Source organism: Euprymna scolopes, chromosome 31 (assembly GCF_053919585.1).
Source record: "Euprymna scolopes isolate OS-2025 chromosome 31, ASM5391958v1, whole genome shotgun sequence".
Lineage (NCBI taxonomy): Eukaryota > Metazoa > Mollusca > Cephalopoda > Sepiida > Sepiolidae > Euprymna > Euprymna scolopes.
Genome location: NC_136512.1, coordinates 50,990,630 through 51,016,645, shown reverse-complemented (window position 1 = coordinate 51,016,645; position 26,016 = coordinate 50,990,630). Strand labels below are relative to the sequence as shown.

Sequence of the window (26,016 nt, the reverse complement as noted above, 5' to 3'; positions counted from 1 at the left end):
AGGGGGCTTTTTGTTTGTTTTTACTCTTGTTATTCCCGGTCGATTAAAATCCGCTTCCCCCTTTCTCATTGCCCCTTCTATAATGTTACTATGTCGATTTACTGCGATTTGTTTTTACAAATAAAAAGGGGTACTTTTCACAAGGTTTCGGGAGAAAATTGAGCAAAACAAAAGCTGGATTTTTTCTTTTATAAAATAAATAAAATAAAGATTTAATGCGGAGTTGTTTTTTTCACATTACTTTTATTTTTATCAATTTGAATCGTAACTGCTTGGTGACTCTTTATGGTGGTCGTTGGAAGATTCAGATATCGTTCACCTTATTTCATGATAAAATATAGATTTTAGGTTGAAGAAAAAACGCGCAGTTTAAAGTAAAAATTTTCAAACGAAAATTCATTATTTATTACACTGGTTGTTATTAGAATAATAAACTGTATAATAGTTGTGATTCCGAAAACTTTATTAAAATAATAAGACTAACCAAAAAAGTGGTACATACATTGAATACTTTGTTATTGTTTAATTATTTCCACATAGATTCATGCAAATGATTATACGTAGTAATCTTAATCATTTCATATTGTTATACATGTATTTATTTATTCATGTACTTACGTTTTAAGTCGACGACTATTTTATAATATGAAATTGTCCGGTCGTCAAATATGAAATGCAATGCAAAAGGTAATTGAAAATTAACTAGTATCGTTAAGATAAAAAAAACTATTCGTCTTACGCATTCTAAAATGAATTGTTCCTAAATCAAATTCTCTAATCCAGTCGATTTAATCAGTTTTAACGTGGGCACCTTTTGTTTTAATGTAATTTTAATACATATCTAATTGTTTCAATTTTAAATGGATGAAAAGTGACATTCATTTTATTTACGTAATATTAGCTGACAATTATGTGTATTGTAACAAGAAAATATTTATCTTATTTGAAGCGTAAAATACGACATGTGACCATGGCGAAGCGACATGGGCTTTAGGTTTACTTAACTTTATCAATGTCCACCATACAGTTTACAGTAATAGATGTTTCTATCAGGTATTGATATTTCTCTAAAAAAATATATTTAGAATGAGATATGTTGAAAAAATCAAATGCTAATGCCACAAAAATAGAACCGATTTTGTCACAAGATCTGATTTTTTAAAATACATTTTGTAAAATACATTTTTTAAAATACATTTTTAAAATACATGTTTAAAATACATTTTTTAAAATACATTTTTAAAATACATTTTTAAAATACATTTTTTAAAATACATTTTAAAAATTACATTTTTTACAAATACATTTTTTAAATACATTTTTTAAAATACATTTTTTTAAATACATTTTTAAAATACGTTTTTTAAAATACATATTTTAAAATACATTTTTTAAAATACATTTTTAAAATACATTTTTAAAATACATTTTTTTAAATACATTTTTTAAAATACATTTTTTAAAATACATTTTTAACATACATTTTTAAAATACATATTTTAAACTACATTTTTTTAAATATATTTTTTAAAATACATTTTTTAAAATATATTTTTTTAAATACATTTTTAAAATACATTTTTTAAATACATTTTTTAAAATAAATTTTTTACATACTTTTTTCAAATACATTTTTAAATACATTTTTAAATACATTTTATAAAATACATTTTTAAATACATTTTTTAAATACATTTTTAAAATACCTTTTTTTAAAATACATTTTTAAAATACATTTTTTAAAAATACATTTTTAAAATACATTTTTTAAAATACATTTTTAAAATACATTTGCTATAATACATTTTTAAATACATTTTTTTAAATACATTTTTAAAAGTGAATTTTAAAAATACATTTTTTAAATACATTTTTAAAATACATTTTTTAATACATTTTTTAAATACATTTTTTAACATACATTTTTAACATACATTTTTAAAATACATATTTCTAAATACATTTTTTAAATATATTTTTAAAAATACATTTTTTAAAATATATTTTTTTAAATACATTTTAAAAATACATTTTTAAAATAAATTTTTTAAAATACATTTTTAAAATACATTTTTTTAAATCCCTTTTTTAAAATAGATTTTTAAAATACATTTTTTAAAAATACATTTTTAAAATACATTTATAAAATACATTTTTAAAATACATTTGTTATAATACATTTTTAAATACATTTTTTAAAATACATTTTTAAAAGTACATTTTTAAAATACATTTTTTAAATACATTTTTTAAAATACATTTTTTTAAATACATTTTTTAAAATAAATCTTTTAAAATACATTTTAAAAATACAGTTTTTAAAATATATTTTTAAAATGCATTTTTAAAATACATTTTTTAAAATACATTTTTAAAGTTCATTTTTAAAATAGATTTTTAAAATACATTTTTAATAACATTTTTTAAATACATTTTTAAAATACATTTTTTAAAATACATTTTTTAAAATACATTTTTAAAATAGACTTTTTAAATACATTTATTAAAATACATTTTGTATCTGATAGAGATATAGAGATACCATGTACTGATTTAAATTAGTTGTAGAAATTTAGACAAAAATAAAAAATATTCTAAAGAATATTCAAAAAGTAAAAATATTCTAACCCAATGACGATATAGGAACTGTTAATTATAAATAATTATTTATAATTAACTAAATTATGAATAATTATAAATAATTATAAATAATTAACGGTTCCTATATCGTGTTTAATTCTAAACTGTCTACCTAGTAACTAATCGTCGTCCTGATTTGTGGATATTTAGTGGCGGTTCTCATCTACTTTTTAACGTAGAAATAAATTTCGTTTTAATTCGACAAACTTGGTTTCCCTTCATTCTTGAATCTAAGATTTTAATAAACTCATTGTGTGATTTTTCATTTTTCCTATATTTCCTCTCGTGCTATTTTTACCTATGCCGTTTTAGTATATCAGTTATATTTGGGTTATTTTTACCTAAAGTCCTGTGCCTATACACATACACATCTCTCTCTCTCTCTCTCTCTCTCTCTCTCTCTATATATATATATATATATATATATATATATATATATATAAATTTAACAGCATGACAAAGAATAGATAGACTGAAATAATGACAAGCTTTAAAAGCGAGCGGAATAAAGAAATATCTGCCTTACTACAAAAAATGCTAGTTTTATTTTGGTGTCTTTAACACCCACCTCCATATTTTTGCTGATAAGGAGACTTTGTTTAATGAAAATCTTTTATCAAATGTTCAAGACATATTGTCTGTTTCAATAAAAACGCCGTTTCCGAAACGATCGTACAATCTATTAATTTTGTTTGTTTTCCTTTTGAAACTGATTTTTATTCAAAATTATGAATTGTTTTTACTTAATATTATATATATATATATATATATATATATAGATATATATGTATTACAATAATAATTTTTTTAAATATATATTATATATATATGTATTTTCTGAATATGTATTATATATATATATATACTATTATATAAAAGTCACTTTGAGTGTGTGTGAGGTTCTTCCTGATAAACTCCGAAACGGCTGAGCCTATCTTTAACAATTTCACACAAAATTCATAAAAAAGCATTTCTTTCTTATGAAAAAAATAGAATAATTTTTAAAGGGGAATATTTTACGTTAATGATAATAAAATGTTAGCAAATCATTTCTTTTTAAAATAACAGATTTATTATAATTTTGAGATATAGCTTATTGGTAGAGCATTTGATTACACATCGAATGATCCCCTCTTTTAGCACCGGTGTATCTCCCAATTTTATTTGAATTTTCTTAGTATTAATGAGGTCACTTTACGATCAAGAAGGGGTGCCATTTAAAATCGCCGCAAATCATTTCATTTGCATATTTTAAAACAAAATATTAATCAGAAGTGGCCTTTCCAGGACATTCATCGTCAAGTCCAAATATTAGCTGACGTGATATCGTAAACAAACACAAATTGAATTTGATGAACGACATTATCACTATTAGTTTTTTGGGTTTTTTGCGATTAGTCTACCGATAAAATTATTCCTCGCAATATATAATAATCAATAGATGATAATTAATATGCAATCTGCATAAATTAAAAAGTCATGTTTAAGCGTATTGTATGCCCGGACAACGCCGGGCTATCAGCTATATATATATATATATATATATATGTATATATATATATATATATATATATGAATATGTATATATATATATATATATATATATGAATATGTATATATATATATATGAATATGTATATATATATATATGAATATGTATATATATATATGAATATGTATATATATATATATATGAATATGTTTATATGTATATATATATGAATATGTATGTATGTATATATATATGAATATGTATATATGTATATGTATGTATATATATATATGAATATGTATATATGTATATGTATATATATATGAATATGTATATATATATATATGAATATGTATATATGTATATATATATATATGAATATGTATATATGTATATGTATATATATATGTATATGTATATATATATGTATATATATATGAATATGTATATATATATGAATATGTATATATATATGAATATGTATATATATATGAATATGTATATATATATGAATATGTATATATGTATATGTATATATGTATATGTATATATGTATATATATGTATATATATATGTATATATATATGTATATATATATATATATAAAGGCAGCACTATAAATCAAAAATCGAGTAATCCACGTAGTAAAATTACTCTCATGAACACCCGAACCGCGAACATAATGAATGTTAAGTTATATATATATATATATATATATATATATATATATATATATATATATATAAATATAAAGAATTTTTCAATATTGTAGGAAAACTAATTAAGTACCCACATAGATACAGCAATGTCATTAAGATTTCTTTAAACTCATTCATGTCTAATATGAAGTACCTATAGAATACAGCTCTTTTGTTAGTTGAGTACAACAGATTCGGATCATAGCATCATTCATGTTGGCTTTAGTTCTTTCAAGAAAATAAAAATAAGTCGCCAAAATTAAACATAAGATGCGAGTTTATATTTATTGAATTTGTCGGACATTTTCTTGGTTACTCGCTTGCAAACATAAATAGACTTTGTTTTCATTCTGCATTGAGTTGGCCGCAAAGATTAAACATTTCAGACTCGAATTCAAAAATGTCTTATGTTTGAGGTTCGTTTAAGGTTCGTGTGAGGTTCGTGTGAGGCAGGTGCTGACAACACAGTTATCTCCACATTGACGATAAAACATATATGTATGCGGATAATAGTTAAAAATATTTATTGTAATAATTGTGTGTGTGTGTGTGTGTGTGTGTGTGTGTGTGTGTGTGTGTGTGTGTGTGTGTGTGTGTGTGTGTGTGTGTGTGTGTGTGTCTGTCGCGCGCAAGTAAACAATGGGCTGGACAAATCTATTTCAAGTGAAATCAAGTCAGACACCTCAATTTCCATAAGGAAACATTTTCTTTTTTTCGTTTTTTCTACTTTTTTTTTCTTTCTATTGATATGTTTTGTTTTGTTTTTAAACTTTTCAGTTTGAGACATTTTTTTCTCTCTTTTTTAACCTTACTGACTGAGATGTAATTTTATATGAATTTTAATGCGTACACTAGCGAAGCATAATTTTCTACCGTTATTTTTATGGAGGGCGTACAATCGTTGAAGGACAATCCACACGAAACAGGATACAACAAATATATTCATGTGAAATCAGTAAGAATTCAGTTGTTAAACCAACTGCAGAAAAACATTCTCTGCCATTGGAATTAATTGCTATCATCAACAAAACGATTTTTTTAAAACATCAAAGAAAAACAACTCCTTAGCAGATCGAATTTTCTAATAATCTGATATTACAAACCATGTTAATAGCAACCATTCACACAATTGAAAAAGGTGTTCGTCGAACTTTGACAAGCAGCAAATGGATGCATGCTTGTTACTAGAGACATAAATCTTCACTCTCATGTGCCGACATTTTTTATTGAATGAAATTCGATACATCCCCTTTGGCAAGCGTTACGACATCTTAATGAAATTTATTTTTCTGGTTTCTGGCCGAACATTTATCTTTTTTTTTCTGTATTTATTTTTGTTTTTCATAAACTGAATAAATTCATTTTCATGTTACGTTCTTTAATTCAAATATTGATGATTCGCCGTCAATTCTTTAAAATCGCGCTACTTAATGGATTTGTGACTCCATTTTGATTTGGTGGCTTCCCTCACTCGGGCTTGTTCGCACCGGAAGTAAATTTAAGTGTAAATCAAGAAGCGGAAATAGCTTTTAAACTTAAAGGCTGCCAGACGAATCATAAACGATGGCAAAAAAAAAAAACAAAAAAAAACGGGAAGATATTCATTGAAGATGAAAAAAAGAATAAATTGCAGCTTTTAATGATGTTTTTTAGCGGGAAAATGATTTTTGATCAGCTTGTATATAGCGTAATAATTATAAAAAGAAGTGGATTGAGAAATTTGGGATCCATTGAAATGTTGGTGTGCTTCAAAAGACTGTCAGAATCTGAAGACCTAAGAAAAGAAGATGCTGATAGCCTATGGTCATTTGTTATGATCTGCCTATTAGCTAAAAATCGGCAATAACAGCAGTCAGGCACAAAATGTGACAACAGAAGAAATAATAATAATAATAATAATAATAATAATAATAATAATAATAATAATAATCTTATTATTATTATTATTATTATTATTATTATTATTATTATTATTATTAATAATAATATCCCAATTTTATTTTTATCTATCTATTGTTTTCTTTGGAGATAGCCGAGAAGAATTTGCGATCATTTATTTCACGTTATATGCTCTAACAAGACAAGCAATCAGACGTGTTTACATTATTATGAGTCTAGTGTATATATGTGTGTACATGCATGAGGTTTTTCAAATTTATGTACGTCTAATTGTTGCTGATGAATCGCTATTCAACTAATTTTGATTTAGGCGATCTTCTGTAGTTATATCTATTGAAATCATTTTATTTACTTTTACACCAGTTTAATAATCAAAAAACAATTACACCGATAGATGAATTGTCTTTTTAATACGAGTAAAAAAGAAAAAGGGTTTATTTAAGTGAAAGAACAAATATTTGTTTGCTTTTTTATCGTAAATGTTATTTTTATAGCAAAATCGTAATGATGAACGTATTCGTCATGGAAGGAAAATGTCGTATTCCAAAAACTTACTTAAATTGATTTTCTTGATTAAAAAAAAAACTACTTGATTAATTTACGTGACTTGTGGAATAAGATGTCTCCGCTTTGTGACGAGTACATACTTCATAAAGATGATTTTGTATATTTTTTAAAAATTAAGTGTAGTCCTAAATAAAACCAAATATTTCAGAGCACAAGGTGGAGTTAAAAACACAAAAATAAAACACTATTTAAAAAACATTAATGATTTACAAAATTCAGACAAATATTTTTTTCTTTTAACTTATATGAACTCTTTTTTACTCGTATTTCATTAAATATAGTTCCCCTACTGTTGTCATTTACTATTTAATATATATATATATATATATATATATATATATATATATATATATATATATATATATATATATATATACTGCCATAAAATTAAACGAATGAATTTCAGAAGTTGGTTTCGTGACGATTACGTCAATCATAAAGATCTTTTCTGTATTTTTGTTCTTTTAATCAAATGGAATTCTAAATATTCTTTATTAATTAGAACATATAATATAGTGCAACTGAATTATCTATATATATAGCCGGTGTGTGAAGGGGGTGGGGAAGGAAAACGTTTTGCACAAGTATATTTTTCCTTTCAAGGGCCTTGTAAACATTACTGAGACGACGCCAGAATGACTCGCATTTTGCTGAAAACATGAAACTAACAATTTGTTAATTTTTCAATTTTTATAGATTTCAAATACCTATTAATTGATGCAAAAATTCACATGGTGTTTCCATTATTTTAACCAACAACTGAATATATAAACACAGATAAAAAATATTTTAAAAAAACATCTTTTCTGAAGAGGATTCTGTTATGAATCGTAATGTAGAATTTAACTTTAATAAATAAATACGTTTGTTTTTTGTTTTTTAATCCTGCACTTGTTTGGTCTTTAAATACGTAAAATGTTGAATATTGCATTCGATTTTAACAGTTCTTTTAATACAGTAGACTTTTTATCACTAAACATAGATAAATAAAATCATTTTTTAAAATATTAGCAGTATCTTGACGACACAAAAAAGGATTTTTGTACTGACTATAAAGAGCCATAAAATGTAAAACTGTTGAGAATAGGGTTAGGGGGAATGAGAAAGGGGAAAAGGTTTGCCATTTTTAACTTGAATAGATTTGAGGGAAATTTGCTCGATATCAGTGATATTTGTGTTTATATATATATATATATATACGTATATATATATATATATATATATATATATATATACACGTATATATATATATATATATATATATATATATATATATATATATATACGTGTATTGGGATTAAATTAAATTAATTAAAGGCAAATGAAGTATTGAAGTATAATGAAAAGAAAATATATCTCTATGGTAAAGTGTAATATATTTTACAGAAATAATTGAAGATATAAATGAAGTGAAAACCTGACAAAAAATAGAAATAAATTTATTTTCCCACTTGACACTCATCTCCTTCGCTGTAGGGTATTGGCTAAGTTTGAATGTTTTTGCAATAATTAATCATTGAGAGATCTCAGAGCTTTATTAAATGTCGGTGTTGAGTCTCAAAATGAGTTTAGTTTCATATTTTCGTCTGTGCTGTTGTGTCGTGAAATTGGCAGCTATGGGGATGCATCTGATGTTGCTGATGTTGCAGTTCGTGAGATTGTAATGCATAGCTACTGTGGGAATTTATTATTAAGGGTTTGTTGATGATTGTCAAAACGTAGACGGAACTCAATGAAGTTTCCTTTTCTGCATTTTATATACTGTATTAAGTACACCACATTGGGTTTAAGTTAAATGTTGGTGCCTAGAGATGTTAATGTGTCGTTGGTGATGATATGTTTGCATAGGTGTTTTGCATGTTCGTTTCCGTGAACTATGGTGTGCTGTATTTTTATGGTATAATCATCTTAATGTTAATTTTGAAGCTTGATTTTTTTATGCTATTTGGAATATTTGAATGTTTATATTTTAGAATTCTATTCTTCCATGAAAACAGATATTGGATTTCTTTTATTCGTTGTCAATTTGGGTATAATTCATTTAGATAACTCCATACAAGATTTGTTATATAGCGGTCTATATAGCGAGTGTATGTATAAATACGTCTGAGACTTACGTGTGTACATAAGTCTTCATAGCGGACCGTGTCCCTCGTATTGTACTTGTGGGTGTATATATGCGTGTGTTTAGTGGCTCGTGTCTTCTAGTGTGTGTGCCGTCTATCTAACGGGTTGTATGTCCAATGTCCATGTTGTATGTATGTTTCTTTTGCGGGGTGTTTATTGGCAGGTGCTTTACACATGTAAAATACAGTTCATTAATACGAGACAATAACGTAACGAGACAGTTTTTTACAACGTATAATAATACTCGTCCGACAAAGGTAGACATACCTTATTTCATTTATTTTTCTCTTCCGTGATTGTTATGCTGCAAATGAATACATCTTCCGACAAAGGAATTCATACCGAAAAGTTATATTTTTTTATAGTTTCATTTCATTTGCCTCCGTGTTACATGAATGTCTGGAGATCTTATCCTTTAGTCGTGTCCATTTAATTGCTTCCATGGACTGACGAACCAATTCTAACTCCACTCCTCTGGCGGACTGCTTAAGTCTGGCCGTCTAACCTCTGTATGCCCTGTGTTTCGTGATTATAACTTGTTTTTTTATTATTGCTTACGGACTTATACATCGTTTTTTTATGTCAATATTATTTTATGATAAACTATAATTTTATCTGTTTTTAAAATTCCAATCTTTCGTTATACTATTAAATTTGGAATATTCTTATTGTTTAATATATAAGATAAAATTACTTATTTACTTATTCGTCTTGTTATTGAAAACATTTAACCAATAATAGTTTTCTGTATTTAAAATTTCTTATTTCATAACCTGACAATCGTAGTGCCACTTTCGCTTCACTTGGGTCATCTATTTCCGGGAGTCCAATATTAGATTGTCTTATGCAAATTTCAATTTTACTATATAGAATTCTTTTATATACTTTTCTTCTTTCCCTCTATTTTTCTCTCTCTCCCTCTCTCTTTCTCTCTTTCCCTCTCTCTCTCTCATTCTTTATATATGTGCTTATGTATGGATATATATATATATATATATATATATATTAGTATTCATATTGATATATATTTTAAAGATTAAGAATCTGAATGCATATATATATATATATATATATATATATATATAGGAATTGTAAAATGGATATAAAAATATAAATACGAATATTTATAGATAAATCCTATCCAGATAAAAATGTTTAGTATGCAAGATAGAGCATCACAGTGTGAAAAGAAGTTAAAATTTGGAAAGTTATGATTTGCAATATTTATTGCTTATGAACAATAAATATAAGATAAATTCAATTATTTCTTTATTCAAAAACTAGATGTTGGAGACGCCCCTCCATAGGATTAATCTACTATCTCATGACGTCACTTCCTCTAGTGATGTCATTTCCGGTATCGAGTACCGTTGCCGACAGCCTAAGATTGGCACTCGGCCAAGCTGGTCGTGTGCAAACGCCCCACCGTTGAATAATGGTATTACTCAACTTACATTGTCTGTAGTATGTGAATACATGTTTATTTTTATTACCATTTAACCCCATAACGACTGGCGACAAGGATTCGACTTTTACACGGGTTAACTCCACAAAAAAGTAAAAAACAAAATGCTAATTAACTTCAAAAGAACGTCGGATTTACAAGCTAAGAAGTCGGTTGGCAATTATGGGCTAAAAAGAAAATCCTAAAAAGAAAAAAAAAAAAGAAAGAAAACGAACAGATAGCAAATTTATCGACGAAATTGTAAGTAATCTTGTTGTCTCTATATTTAAATTGAAAAGAACTGTTCTTAACGCATTTTGTAATGTTTAAAAATAAAATTGGTTGCTTATTGAAAAAAGAATGAAAAAAAGAGAAAAATGTTGACCCAATTTTCACCGCGAGAACAATTCTATCGTAAAATGTCGACTGTTTATCCGTATGCAAATTTGAACATTTTTCAAATGAAGCTAAAAGTTGTTTATTTTTATTTTGTTTTGGTTGCTAATTTATGCAATATTTGAACGAGAGAAACATGTTTCTTTTCCCCCTTTTCGTTTTACTTGGACTAAATTAAATACTTTTTTTCATTGAGTGGAATTTTCTGAAATATTCTATTTTTAACTGTCAGTTCTAAAGTCCAAAACTTTTTTCTGCCGCGTCGGGACAACTCCCCCCCCACACACACACATAAAAACAGCCATTTTGGTTAACTTCCAGACAATTCCATAAGTATTTTTATTGCTTTGCAACTGTATTGTATCACAGTACATTTTTTTTTATTTTTTGTTTTACAAGTAATTTTTTTTGTTCACCCTCATATTGGTTTATCTCTACCAAGAAGCAAAAGACATATTGCTCCCTCCTTTATACGCATACACTCAAAGAAAGGACATTTTCTTTTTTCTTTTTTATTATTTTATCTCTCTTCTCCAGTCAAAAACGGAAATAAATTTTTTTCGTGCGTTTGGAAAAGCCATTAAAAGATGATGGGCGTTAAAGCAGTATTAATACAGCTAATAAAATCTCAGATGGACCAGCAGCAAAAAGCTGCGGAAAATTTTAAAGAACGTGATTAACAGGTCCAGTTACAATTTCAAGAAAGGCAACAAGCGTTGGTGGAGAGAATGTTACTGAAACAAAAGAGACAAGAAAAGCTATTGTAAAAATATTCGATAGAACGGAACACAGGGACACCAGTTTTGCTTTTTCCCAAAGTACAATATGGAATGCTATAGAAACGTTCAACTACCAACCGGAGTTGGATGAGACGTTTGACGCTTTCTATCGGAGATATGAGGACCTATTCACCGTGGATTATTAAGAGTGGAGCAACGCTAAGAAAGTTCGCCTACTTTTGAGGAAATTAGGGGCCACATAACATAGCAAGTTTGTGGATTATATTCTCCCCAGGAAGACGAGTAAATTAGAATTTTCTGAAGTGGTCAAACTTTTATCCGAACTGTTCAGCCCGAATTCTACGCTCTTTCATAGAAGATGGAAGTGTGTGAACCTGCAAAAAAGTGTGTGAACCTGCAAAAAAGTGTGTGAACCTGCAAAAAAGCGACGCCGACGATTGCCTAACCTTTGCGTCCGTGATAAATAAACACTGCGATGATTTCCGTCTATCTGACTTATCGGTAGACGACTTCAAGTGTTTAATTTTTGCGCAGGGTCTAGTCTCATCCAAAAACGCTGAGATTAGATAACGTGTTCTCTCTAGAACCTCACCCTCCAGAAGTTTGCCGGGAATTGTCAACAGGTAGTCTGCGTAAGGAACAACTCGAGAGACGTCGAGGGGGCAGGCGCAACAGTCATTAGAAGGACGACCTTCAGACCGGAAAAAATACTCACCCCGACAAAGCAAAGCTGGAAGTAAAAAAGCTCAGGCTACACGTAATAAATACCACCTAGTCACAAGACCTGGATCGCCTACAAGCCCGTGCTATCGCTGCGGCAGGAAATATTGGTCGAGTCAATGTTTTTACAAATATAAGTACTGCAACGAATGTGACAGGAAGGGCCACAAAGCGATCCAGTGCCGGAAGAACAAGGTCAAGAACAGCGTCCAACAGACTAGATTCGACTTGGATTCGGATAAGAACCAGCGCAAATATGTCACAGTGAACATCGCAAATAAAACTGTGCATCTACAATTGGATTCCGGATCACATCTGCCCATCATTAACCTTAAGACGTGGAAAAGGCTAAGGAAACCAACCATGCGGAAGACGAACAAATCAGCTCGAGCTGTAACAGGCGATTAGGTGGAATTTGAGGGAGAGCTGACATTCCCGGTGACCTTATATGGTGTTACTAAAAAAGTGAAAGTGTATGTACATAGAACATCCGAAAACCTATTCAGTACTGACTGGATGGAGCTATTCGAATTGTAGAACCAACCTATGAATAAATTCTGTCATAGGGTAGAAGACTCGTCTTCGGAAGCGCAACAACGGAAGGGCAAGTTAAAAGTGGAATTTCCCAGTTCTTAACTGAACTAGGAAAATGTACAAAGGCTATAGCAAGATTCGAACTAAAAGAAAACACTCTACCCGTTTCCAAGAAGAAACGTACCATTCGCAGCAATAGAGAAAATCGACAAGGAATTGGATCGGCTAGAAGAGGTCGGAATACTATCGAAAGTAAGCAGCAGTGATTGGACAGCCCCTACCGTATATGTGACGAAGAAAACAAACCAGATTCGTGTATTTGCGGATATCTCCACGGGTCTGAACGCAGCCCTCAAAGATTACCACTATCCACTCCCTATATCAGAGGAGATATTCAACAAATTAAACGGTGGTAAAGTATTTTCTAAGGTTGATCTGAGCGATGCATATTTGCAGATCCCCGTTGAGGCGGAATGTTCAAAACTCCTCTGTATAAATACACACAGGGAACTCTACAAGTTTGAAAGGTTAGCTTTCGGAGTCAAGGTCGCACCTGCGATTTTCCAGCAGGTCATGGACACCATGCTGGGTAGCCTCTATTTCGCTTGCGCCTACTTGGATGATATTGTCATAGCCAGTAAATCCATAGATGAGCACCGAAAACACATACATGAAGTTTTTGAAAGAATTCAAAGTTTCGTTTTAAAAGTAAACGAAACAAAATGTGACTTCCTGAAATACGTTACTTAGGTCACATTATTGATGAAGACGGTAGACACCCAGATCTTGAAAGGGCGGAAGCCATAAAGAACATGCCGACTCCCAATAACGTGCAAGCACTACAAAGCTTTCTGGGCCTGGCTAATTTCTACCAAATCTTCATCAAGAATATGCATGATTTACGCGCCCCACTAAATGAACTGCTGAAGAAAGAGAAAGCCTTGGACTGGACGCCAGAATGCCAGGAGGTGTTTGAGAAGATCAAAGAGACGTTAACTTCAGATCTCTTTTTGACACACTATGTTGAGAATAATAGTAGCGTGTGACGCAAGCTCCTTTGGTGTGGGAGCTTGCATACTTCATATAATGCCTGATGGCACCAAGAAACCGATCGCACATGCATCTAGAACGCTACTAAAGGCCGAAAGACAGTACTTTCAAATTGAAAAAGAAGGCTTGAGTATTATATTCGCTGTGACCAAGTTTTCGGCAGAAATTTTACATTGCAGACGGATCATAAGTCGTTACTCACAATTTTTGGTTCAAAAAAAAGGCTTACCGACATATATGGCTAATAGATTGAATTATGATTTCACCCTGGAGTACTTGTCTTCGAAACAAATTAGCCATGTGGATAGCCTAACTAGGCTGATACTATTGAAAAGGGATCCGTTTGAAGATTCCATCAGTGCCACTCTTCGAACGGACGGAGAAATAAAAACGATAATGGGCAACACAATCAGAGAACTCCTGGTGTCTCTATCGCAGATTAAAAGGGAAGCAGACAAGGATGACTTTATCTGTGACATAAAAAATAAGATCGCCACAAAGGGCAATGTTCCGGAAGTATTTTCGCTTTGCTATGAGGTTTTACTATATGGCGAAAGAGTGGTGATTCCCAAATGTCTCCAAAAACGAATTCTATGGGATTTCCACACAGGACATCCTGGGAAAAATCGTATGAAGAGTTTGATGAGGAGCTATGTCTACTGGCCTAATATGGACAAGGACATCGATGAGAGGATAGACTCGCGCACAGGCTGTGCCCTTGCGGCTAAATCACCATCGATTACGTTTAAACCGTGGTCGAAGACTGACCAGCCATGGTCTAGAGTGCACATCAATTTTGCGGGTTCGCTTGAAGACAATTGTTACTTGATCGTAGTCGATAGTTTCACCAAGTGGCCTGAGTTATTGAGGTGCAGAAGACCGACAACTAGAACGACTATAAATTTCTTAGATGAACTGTTCGCAGGTTTCGGTGTAGTTGATTGCATCGTAAGTGATAATGGAACCCAGTTTACGTTTGCTGAGTTCAAAAGTTTTTGCGATACGTTCCAAATTAATCACATCACCACTCCCCAATACCATACGAGATCGAATGGGCAGAAGGCGTTTGAGAAGATCAAAGAGACGTTCACTTCAGATCTCTTTTTGACACACTATGATCCAAGGTTGAGAATAATAGTAGCGTGTAACGCAAGCTTATTTGGTGTGGGAGCTTGCAAACTTTATACTTGACTTTGAGGCCTTCTCTTTGCAAACAAAAAGAGAATCTCTTAGGGTTTAATCTAGTTTCTATTTAATAATTAATTCACCCCCCCCTTTATATATATATATATATATATATATATATATATATATATATATATTCCTCCCTACTTTTTCATCTCCGATTCATTGTTCCCCCCCCCTTTTCTTTTTAAAACGTAATTAAGCTCGATTTTAGCTCTGTTGAGCGAGCTTCGAAACCGGTCAGCTGACATATTCATTTTTATTTTTTAATTTCACAATCTTAAATAAATAATGTTTTCGAACAAGTTTAAATTTAGTCTTTACATAGCCATAATAAAATTTTGTTCCCCGCAAAAAATATTTAAATATCTTAAGACTAGCTACCCACTTGAATTAATCAATGGATTAAATTCCTTGTTGAAAATTAGGAGTAAAATAAAAACTATGCAGACTAACCAGTCCTTTTTATATATGTGCCAGAGCAATAAAGTCTGTCCCTCTTTTATTTTGTTTAAAATAAAAAGAGCTAATTTACATCCTGGACAAAAGATTGAAGATGCATTTATCTCCAATTTTTTGTCTAAACTTTCTTGCGATCTGGCGTACTTGAGAAGGAAGTACTCTGAATTATGGAGAAATTATGTAGGCAGTTTATCCTTGTTTGATAAAATACGATTTATTCGTTATGTTGCAAGAATATATGAACGCAGCCTTTCCAGGTTGAAGTCAAAACACCAGAATAAATTGCAACATTTAATATTTAAAAAATTTGGTTGTTCGACTAGCCCGGATATTTCTATAAACGTCCTTAATATCTCTTCCTCTCAGTTGTCCCAACTCGAATTGAATATACTTTCACATGGGTTGGACTTCTGCATTCCCCCTTCTAACCCCAAACGTGAAGAGATTTATTCTGAATTCGAAGTCTTTTTTGCTCAATTAGCAAGACTTTCCCCTGTTTCCGACGGTAAGGTTAGTGACCTTATGGCGAAATTGGATGATATTGCTCATTCATATGCAGGTACACCAGTCTCGTTTAGTAAATCCAAATGTCGTAATGAACATTTCCGTGTTATTAAAACACTACGCCAGAATAAATCTCTTACTATCACTAAACCGGACAAAGGCTCTGGTGTTGTTATACTTGACCACCAGGATTATATCAATAAAATGATGACAATTCTCAATGGCACCTCTAAATTTGAACAGCTAGGTCCGGTAGAGACACACGACTCTACTGTATCTATTAAATCAAGATTCCAAAGACGTTTGGTTAAATGGGTGAAGAGTGGAGCTCTTTCTTCCTCCATTTCTGATTTAATCAGACCGACTGGTTCATTACGTCCCCGTCTCTATGGTTTACCTAAAACCCATAAGAGTGGGGCACCTTTAAGACCGATATTATCCATGATATGTTCCGCCCAACATAAAGAAGCCAAATGGCTTACTAATATTTTAGAACCAGTTTTTTTTTCTGCATTAAAGATTCTTTTTCTTTTGCTAAATTTATGCAGAAAAAGAGTCTTTTATCTGGCTTTCAAAAACCAGATATTTATTTTCGTTATGTTGACGACACTTTTTGTCTGTTCAACAATGAAACGGAAGTAGATACCTTTTTTGCGTCCCTTAATAATATTCACCCAGTTCTAAAATTTACTATAGAGAAGGAAGGTAATTCTTCGCTTCCTTATCTAGATGTACTGGTGTGTAAAACACCTTCCGTTTTCTTTACTTCCATATTCCGTAAACCTACATTCACTGGTCTTTACACACGTTGGGACTCTTTTTGCCCCACCGAACAAAAATATAATCTTATCAACACCCTTATCCATAGGGCTTGTATGATATGTTCAGATAACAAATTAAATGATGAAGTCAAATTTATTACCAAGACTCTTTTCAATAGTGGTTTTCCATTGCAAATCGTGGAATCTACCATTAAAAATAAAATTCCTAATTTCAATAAAATCAAACAGGCATCTGTCGACAAATGCTCTATCTACCTACGCCTACCTTGGCTAGGTAATATTAGTGAAAGATTTGCCAAGCAAATTTCTTCTGTCGTACAACAATGTTACTTTGCATCAAATACCGTGTTGTTTTTTCTTGTAAACCCATTTTGTCTTCAATTTGTAAAGACGTTCTCCACTCCACCATAACAATTCAAGTATTTATTTATTTATTTATTTAAATGTAGCTGCGGTGTGCGCTACGTTGGGAGGACGTCTCAAAGATTAGATAATAGGGTAAAAAAAAATGTTCCATCCAAAATTCGAAATGGAAACTACCTACCTTCAGACGTTTTGAACAATATCCGTGGCTCATCTATAGGAGAGCACCTCATAAATAATTGTATTTGCGCTTTGAATTTTAGTGCAGACTTTTTTTCCATTCTTAGCAAGTCGCACTCTCTTTACCCTCTCAAAATTCAAGAAACTATATATATTAAGACTCTGAGACCTTCTCTTTGCAAACAAAAAGAGAATCTCTTAGGGTTTAATCTAGTTTCTATTTAATAATTAATTCACCCCCACTTTTTTTATACATATATTCCCCCCTACTATTTCATCTCCGATTCATTGTTCCCCCCCCCTTTTCTTTTTAAAACGTAATTAAGCTCGATTTTTGCTCTGTTGAGCGAGCTTCGAAACCGGTCAGCTGACACATTCATTTTTATTTTTTAATTTCACAATCTAAATTAAATAATGCTTTCGAACAAGTTTAAATTTAGTCTTTACATAGCCATAATAAAATTTTGTACCCCGCAAATATATATATATATATATATATATATATATATATATATATATATATATATATATATATATATATAATGAGACATCATTTACAAACCAAATTCTATTCTAAAAAGCGAAAACAATATTTCGACAATAACGATTCTTTTTCAATGAATGATAGATGTTTTCAATTTTTTCTTCATTCTCTACATATAACACCGATGATATCCGATTTCTCCTGGCGTTAAATGAACGCTGTTTTAAATGACTGGATTTGTGCAGAAAAGCCAAATTCGTTGCTATAAGATTCTTTTTATTTTACTTCTCAATAAACAAAACAATATTAATAAGATATAGCGATTAATTATCGATAACACCAGGCCTTGCCAGAAACAAGAAACCCAACTATGAAACAGCAACGGTAGTATCAAAAGTAATGCAGTCTAGTTTTAATCCCATCCGAATAAACCAGAAGGGATTACTAATTGCCTTGTTATGATTACTGAATTTATGCATTTATAACCTGCAAGTTTCATCTATCTGTTGCAAATATTGATGGTGTGATGGAGTGTGTTATAAGCAAAGATAAGTCAGTGAATCCCTCCACGCAGAAAAATGAAACGGATCAACATTCACCGGCGCCTGTTAAACGTTTATGAAGCCGAGATTGATTCGTAAATTTTAGTGGCGACAGAGAGGTGAGTGACACAGCGTGCACACGACTTTTACGACTGACGCATAAAATAGTTTCTTAACCACAATATCGCAGGTTCTCATCTATATTTTCCTAACAGGGGCATTCTAATGCTGTCTTCTGGTAAGCTACACTTCTTGCGAAAAATGTTATGGGCATAAAAAAAAAATCAAAAAGAAAAATTCTCTCTTTTGGTTTATCACATCCGAAAACCTCTCAAAATACCCGTTTACGTAATTTTCTATTGTCCCCTCTCTAAAATTCTACCTTATTTCATGGCCAATCATTTTTCTCAATTATCGCTTTATATTCCTATGACTTGGTTTTTTTTTCATTTTAATTTATCTACTTATTTATGATTTGAATAACTGACGAACAAATACAATAACACTATACATACATTCAAATCAATTTACAATATTTGTTCAAATATCATAAAAAAATGCATTATTACATTTAACTATGATTACACATTTAACTATGATCGACAGTTATAACTTATTTTTTCAAGAACAACAACAATAACAACAATAACAACAAAGTCTGTAAAAGAAATTGTCCCATTTTTATCAAAAAAAAAACAAGAAAACACCCGGAAAGCTGAAAAGTTCAACTATGAACACAAAATTCCCTTTTTCACAAAAGTAGTTGCATATGCTGTTTTAAAGTGCAAGCGACTTTGACTCTTGTGAAAAATTCTTGTTTGATTGACAGTTATGCAAAACCATTTTCAACAATTTCAATTTGACACATTGAGCTAAATTTCACAACAATAATAAATGACCGCAGTTTCTCTCCTTGTGTGCATGTGTATTTTTTAAAACAAAATTCATTTATCAATGAAAATGATTAACCGAAATCGTAGTATTTTATCATGTTTTACTCAAAAGTACCCTGTGATCGTCATATTTACGTTTTCGTGTGTGTTTTTATTCTATTATTGTTCTTTTTTTTTCTTTGAGTAGATCGTCTCCTTTTTAAATACATTTGTTCTTTCCTGTGTAAGTATATGATTCTTTTCCTTTTCTTTTGACATTGTGTGTGATAAATTGTCTAGCATTTTTCGTACTTTTCTAAATAGATATTCGTGTGTGGGTGTCTTTATTATTATAATTTTTGTCTTTGCGGCATATCGACATTTTTACCGTGTATAAGTGTATGTTTTACTTTTTTTTTTTTCATTGTGTGTATTCGTTTATTTCGTCTAGCTAAGGACCTTAGCTGTTTCTGTAGTATACGTGCGATTCTGGGGGGTTTTTTCACACCCTTGTATGGATGCACTGGAAAACGAGCACCAAAACGATTTATGTTGCGTAGTGGGGTTTTATATTAAAGAAGATATGGTGGGAGATTCATATTGGAGCAATATAATTCACGAATAATGAGGGAGAGAGGACATTTATACAGTTCTGTATGGGATGCTTAGCACTTCATATACATTCATTGACTGGAGATGTATACAAGTTCTTAACACAGAGGAAGAGAAATTCATAATCCTCGAAGGGTTACGCAACGTTCATTACAAATGATTTACACATTACCTTTAGGGTGTTGAAAGATGACACATGACAACAGTTACAAAAACACAATGATGATTATTCATTGGACCGGTCGAATGCTGATGACGTCAGGAATTCACATTTATATCTACATGGTTAATCTTCTACCTTTCGCTTCCAAAGGGTCAGCTGACCACTGACTGTCAACTGACTCTCTCTCTCTCTCTCTTTCTCTCTCTCTCTTTCTCTCTCTCTCTCTCTCTCTGACTGACTCCCGACTCTTCTCTCCTGATCTGACTATATTAAGAATCACCCTTTTGCTATGACGCTAGAAGTGTGTTTATCAAACCAAACCAATTCACGTGGCCATGCACACCTTTTTTCAAACTTGCGTTTGGCAGCAAAAGAATTCTGAACATACACTCTAACCACTCAAAGCTACTTGGACACATCCACGTTCAAGGTATGGTCATCTTATTGACTTCATCCTAATTCAAAAACGCGCCCTTCGAGATGCATATACTGTTGGTTTCATGCGCAATGCTGAATTTGACACTGATCACAAGTTGGTGATAGGAAAGTTTAATCTTAGAAATCCGTAAGAAAGTTCGTCATAGTGGCGTTAAGGTGCTTCGCCGTATTGATGCCATCAAGTTAAAGTTGTCTGAAGTCCAAAAGAGTATGGCGGAAAAGCTTGATAATTTTTAATTTGATGGCACATAAGTAAATTTACAGACTCAGGTTCATTCTGCTAGTTCGAAAGTTCTTACCTTCAAAAGGAATCAGAACAAGGACTGGTTTGACTACAATAATCTTGGAATTAATCAATTGCTGATGAATTGCCATTTATGAACTTTTACTTCGTGGAAATTATTCTAATCATAAAACTAATTTGCGATAATACAAAGAGGTCAAAGCTAAGAAAAATTAAAAACTGTAGATTAATATAACGGAACAGATACAAAGAATTCGAAGGAATTTTATGGACTTTTGCGCCAAGTATTTGGACCTCCTACCTCTTCCCGGATATCGAAAGATGGTTCTATTATCCTTAAGGATTCGGGAAATATTTTTAAAAGATGTGTTTTACAATTCCTCGGCAGTGGATGCTAATGCAATTGATAGCCTACCACAACACGATGGCGATTTCAAAATGGATCGTTTGCTTAGTCTGGATGAGATGCAGTTGGCTATCGCACAAGTCAGCGGTGGCAAACATAGATGGTCTTCGAGTGGAACTTCTTAATATTGAAAGAGTGAATATTGCTGAGGCTATCCTTGGTTTTGTTGAGAAGATATGGGCAGGTTCTCCTGTTCCACAGAATTGGATTGACAGTGTCTTGGTGACCCTGTTTTAAGGAAAGGGGCAGAAGAATGTTTGTGAAAATCAGTTGGTAGCAGATGCTACTGTATTTAAGTCCCCATGTTTTTATTGCATTTTTTACTAAATTGATAATCCTGCTGGGTATTTTATACATTCTCAGTCATTCAATTATCCATGCTTACTAGATTCTGTCATACGCTTTCTTGTAGTCCATCCACGCCATAGCTAAGTTCTTTTCTACTTTTTACCTCCTTCAGAATCCTTAGGTCTATGTATAATATGTCATGTGTTCCTCAAAAATATGGAATGCTTCACGAATTTACGTGTCATTCTTGCTCAAGGGTCATGGTAATCTTCTCTATATCGTTCCAATTTTAGAATATGAACAATTATTATTATTATTATTATTATTATTATTATTAAAAATAATAACAATAATAATAATAATAATGCGTCATAAGTTGTTGCGAATCGTCTTGGCTTAATACAGAAGAAAAAGAGGGAAATGAAGGATAGAAAGCCATACTAGCAAAATCGGCTTGAGGAAAGTATTAAACGGTGGCGGAAAGACATTGGTAGAATCGAAGAAATAAGAAAAGGAGTTAAACTAGGACAGAAAGTCAAGGACAAGCTTGAAAGGAAGTATGGATTACTGGAAAAGGGGACAATGACCGTTCTGACAATGTTGAAAGAGAAGGTCCACACTGGTGTTATGAACATTAGAAACTTTGTTGGAAAAAGTGTTGCGTTTTGCCAGAACAAGCTTTTCTGGAACAATCAGTCTCAGCTGTATAAAGATTGAAATGGTAGTAAACAGACGGGAAATAAAAAAAAAACTCCGGATGCAGTTGATGTCAGTTCTGGAGTGAGATATGGTCTGTCGAAGGGCGACAAAATGAGAAGGCTAGCTGATTGTGAGAGGTCAGAGCAAGGCTATCAGGAATGCAGCAGATGAAGAACGTTGAGATAACCATTGATGACGTTAAGGCTAGCATACGAAGGATGACAAACTGGAAGGCACCTGGTCCATATGGAGTGATGGGCTTCTGGTTTAAACAGTTTCCATGACTTTATTCACCTATAGCTGATGCCCTGCAAAGGGTCGTGGAGTCGGAAGATGTCCCTGATTGGCTTGCTAAGGAAATGACGACACTGATTTGGAAGGATCCTGAAAAGGCAACAGCTGCCAGAAATTACAGACCAATTACTTATCTGCCACTAATGTCGAAGCTGTTCACCGGAATCTTTGCAGAAAAAGTTTACGTACATCTTGTGAGTAATGGTGTTTTCCCCGATCAACAGAAAAGGGTCTTGGAAAGGCTCAAGGGGTACCAATGAACAACTAATGGTTGATAAGGCAGTAATGCAGGATGCAAAGAGGAATAAGAAGTGCAGCATGGATCGACTACAGAAAGGCCTGCGACATGGATCCGTGAAACTTTATTGATGATGAAAGTTGTTGAGAATGTGCTAGGGCTTTTGGAGACAAGTATGGCTAAATGAAAAACCGGTGCTGACAGCAAACAGAGAGGTGCTGGGGCAGGTTGGCATTAAATGTGGAATATTCCAAAGAGATTCGTTATCTCCACTTCTTTTTGTAATCATAATGTTGTCACTAAGCATCCTCTTGAAGAGAGGGGAGCTGGGGTATAACTTTGGATCTGGTGGCAGTCGCCTCGACCATCTACTGTTTATGGATGATTTGAAGATATTCGGTAAAAATGAGAAGAAAATAGTGAGGCTGGTAGAGTTCGTAGGGGCATATTTGAAAGACATCGGGATGGAGTTTGGTGATGAAAAGGGGAGTAAAGGTTCATTCGAATGGAATAATCCTGCCAAATGGAGAAATCATGAAAGAAATAGAAGATACAGGGTATAAGTATTTGGGAGTGCTGGAGGGTGTAGGCATCATGAACAGAGAGATGAAAGTCAATAAGGAGTATCATAGAAAAGTGAAACTAATTGCGAAGTTGAAATTGTATGAAAGAAACCTAATGAAAGCCGTGAATGCATGGACACTCAGTGCGGAATTTTAGAATGGTCTGACAAGGAGTTGCATGCCATGGATATCAAAACAAAAATGTTTTAGCAATGTTTGATATATTCCACATTCGAAGTAGCGTAGCGGAGCTGTAGCAAAAGAGGAAAGATGGTGGGAGAGGATTGGAAAGTGTAAAAGATTGAGATGTCGTTGAAGGAGCATGTGGTTAGAAGTGAGGAGTGGGTGCTTAAGGTTGTGGCCAATGAAGTGGAGGTATGTGAGACAAAGGCTGATTATGTGAAACGTATGGGTAGAGAAAGGGCAGAGGAACTGGCTAGGAAGAAAATGCACGGAAAGTTCTTCCAGGATATAGCAGAAGTGGCTGATGAAAGATCATGACAATGGCTTAGAGCTGGGTATCTGACTAAGAGTACTGAAGCTTTTTTTGTGCAGCACACGAGCAGGCATTAGGAACACGACTGTTCAAAAAAGTGGTTCTAGGAGAGGAAGTTGCTGCAGAATGCCGGATTTGTGGTAAGACATCAGAGACAATTACGCACCTTGCAGCAGGGTGTAGCGGATTGACCCAGAGAGAGTACCGCATAAGACACGATCGCATGGGACTCCGGATATATTGGGAGGTCTGTAAGAAGGTTGTGGTGAAGTGTGCTGGGAAATGGTTTGAGGAGGTGCCTGATGAAGTGAGAACAAGTGAGGATGGCAAGGTAAAGGTATGGTGGGACAAAAGTGCCATGAGGACCAAGCTATTGGAGCATAATCGTTCGGATTTGGTCGTCATTGATAAAGTCTCAAAAAACTGTCAGGTTGTAGACTTCTCAGTACCCTGGAACAGGAATGTGAGAGAGGAAAGCGAGAAATGAAGCAATTATGCTCCATTGGCCTTGGAGATAAGGCGTATACATGGGGTTAAAACACAAATAATCCCGGTCGTAATTGATACGCTAGAAGTAATATCAAGTCGTCTGGAAGGACAATTGAAAAAACTACGAATCCCCGATATTTTAGCCGGCCTTCAGACCTCTGCTATTGTAGTTACCACCAACATCCTTAGGAAAACCCTTGATCTTTAAAGCTCCTGGTTTGTAGCCAGGATTGAGGGAAATCCTCTGGAAATCAGCATCAGACAAAGCCAAACTCTTTGTCAAGAACTTTGCAGCTAATTCTACCCTTTGCGACCAAGACCGCCAACCCCCAATATTTCCTCCTGTATCAGAAAACACGCTATGTGATATACGTATATCTGTACGTGATGTTGCGAAGCTAATCAAAAACCTTGATTCGAGTAAAGCAACTGGCCCTGACGGTATTCCAATTATAGTACTCAAAAAACTTCAACCTGAACTAGCGTCCATACTTACAAAACTGTTTAAACGTTGTCTTAAGGAGAATAGTTTCCCATCTCCCTGGAAAATCTCATCAGTATGCCCTGTATTTAAGAATTCAGGTGATCGCTCATCCCCCTCTCAGTACAGGCCAATAAGTCTCCTGTGCGTCATGAGTAAGTTGCTAGAATCTGTGTTAAAGTTGAAGTAATCAACCATCTCAACAAAAATAACCTTCTTAGTGACACTCAATATGGTTTCCGTTCTGCTAGATCTACAGCAGATGTCCTTACAGTTATATCGCATAGGATTAGCAAATCTCTCGACGGTGGCAATCTTTCTAGGGTAATTGCTCTTGACATATCTAAAGCCTTTGATAGGGTATGGCATAAAGGTTTACTTCATAAGATCGCTAGCTATGGTATAGCTGGAAAAGTCTTCTCAATTATTAAATTATTTCTTTCTGATAGGTTCATAAGAGTAGTAGTTGAGGGGCAAAAATCAGAAGCTCACAGTATTAATGCCGGTGTCCCTCAGGGATCCATCCTGGGCCCAACTCTTTTCCTGATCTACATTAATGATCTTCCAAATCATATCCTTACATCATTTGTAGACATTTATGCTGACGACACTACCATTTATGGTACCACATCTAAGACAGTAAACGACCAAGTTCTCTCCAATTCTCTCTCCTCTGATCTTGAGCACGTAGTACAATGGGGAAAGGAGTGGCTGGTTACTTTTAATGCATCTAAAACCAAGCTTCTCTCTTTACATCATCGACATTCTAATCCACATTTGTCATCAATTGAAATGAATGGCTCTCGTCTTCAGGGGGCCTCAAGTTTTGACAAGCTTCTGGGCTTGACCATTACTCCTGATCTTAAATGGAACACGTATATCAAATCTGTTGCCAAGGCCGCTGGAAAAATGGTGGGATCTTTC

The 26,016-nt window shown here is 32.6% G+C and overlaps 1 non-coding gene across 1 annotated transcript; it reads right to left on the bottom strand.

The window, feature by feature from the left end:
• Nucleotides 1–22,042: 22,042 nt before the first annotated feature.
• Nucleotides 22,043–22,145, bottom strand: LOC145256008 (U6 spliceosomal RNA). Its single transcript, XR_013863922.1, has one exon. It is a non-coding gene; the product is annotated as a U6 spliceosomal RNA (small nuclear RNA).
• Between the last annotated feature and the right edge of the window lie 3,871 nt (nt 22,146–26,016).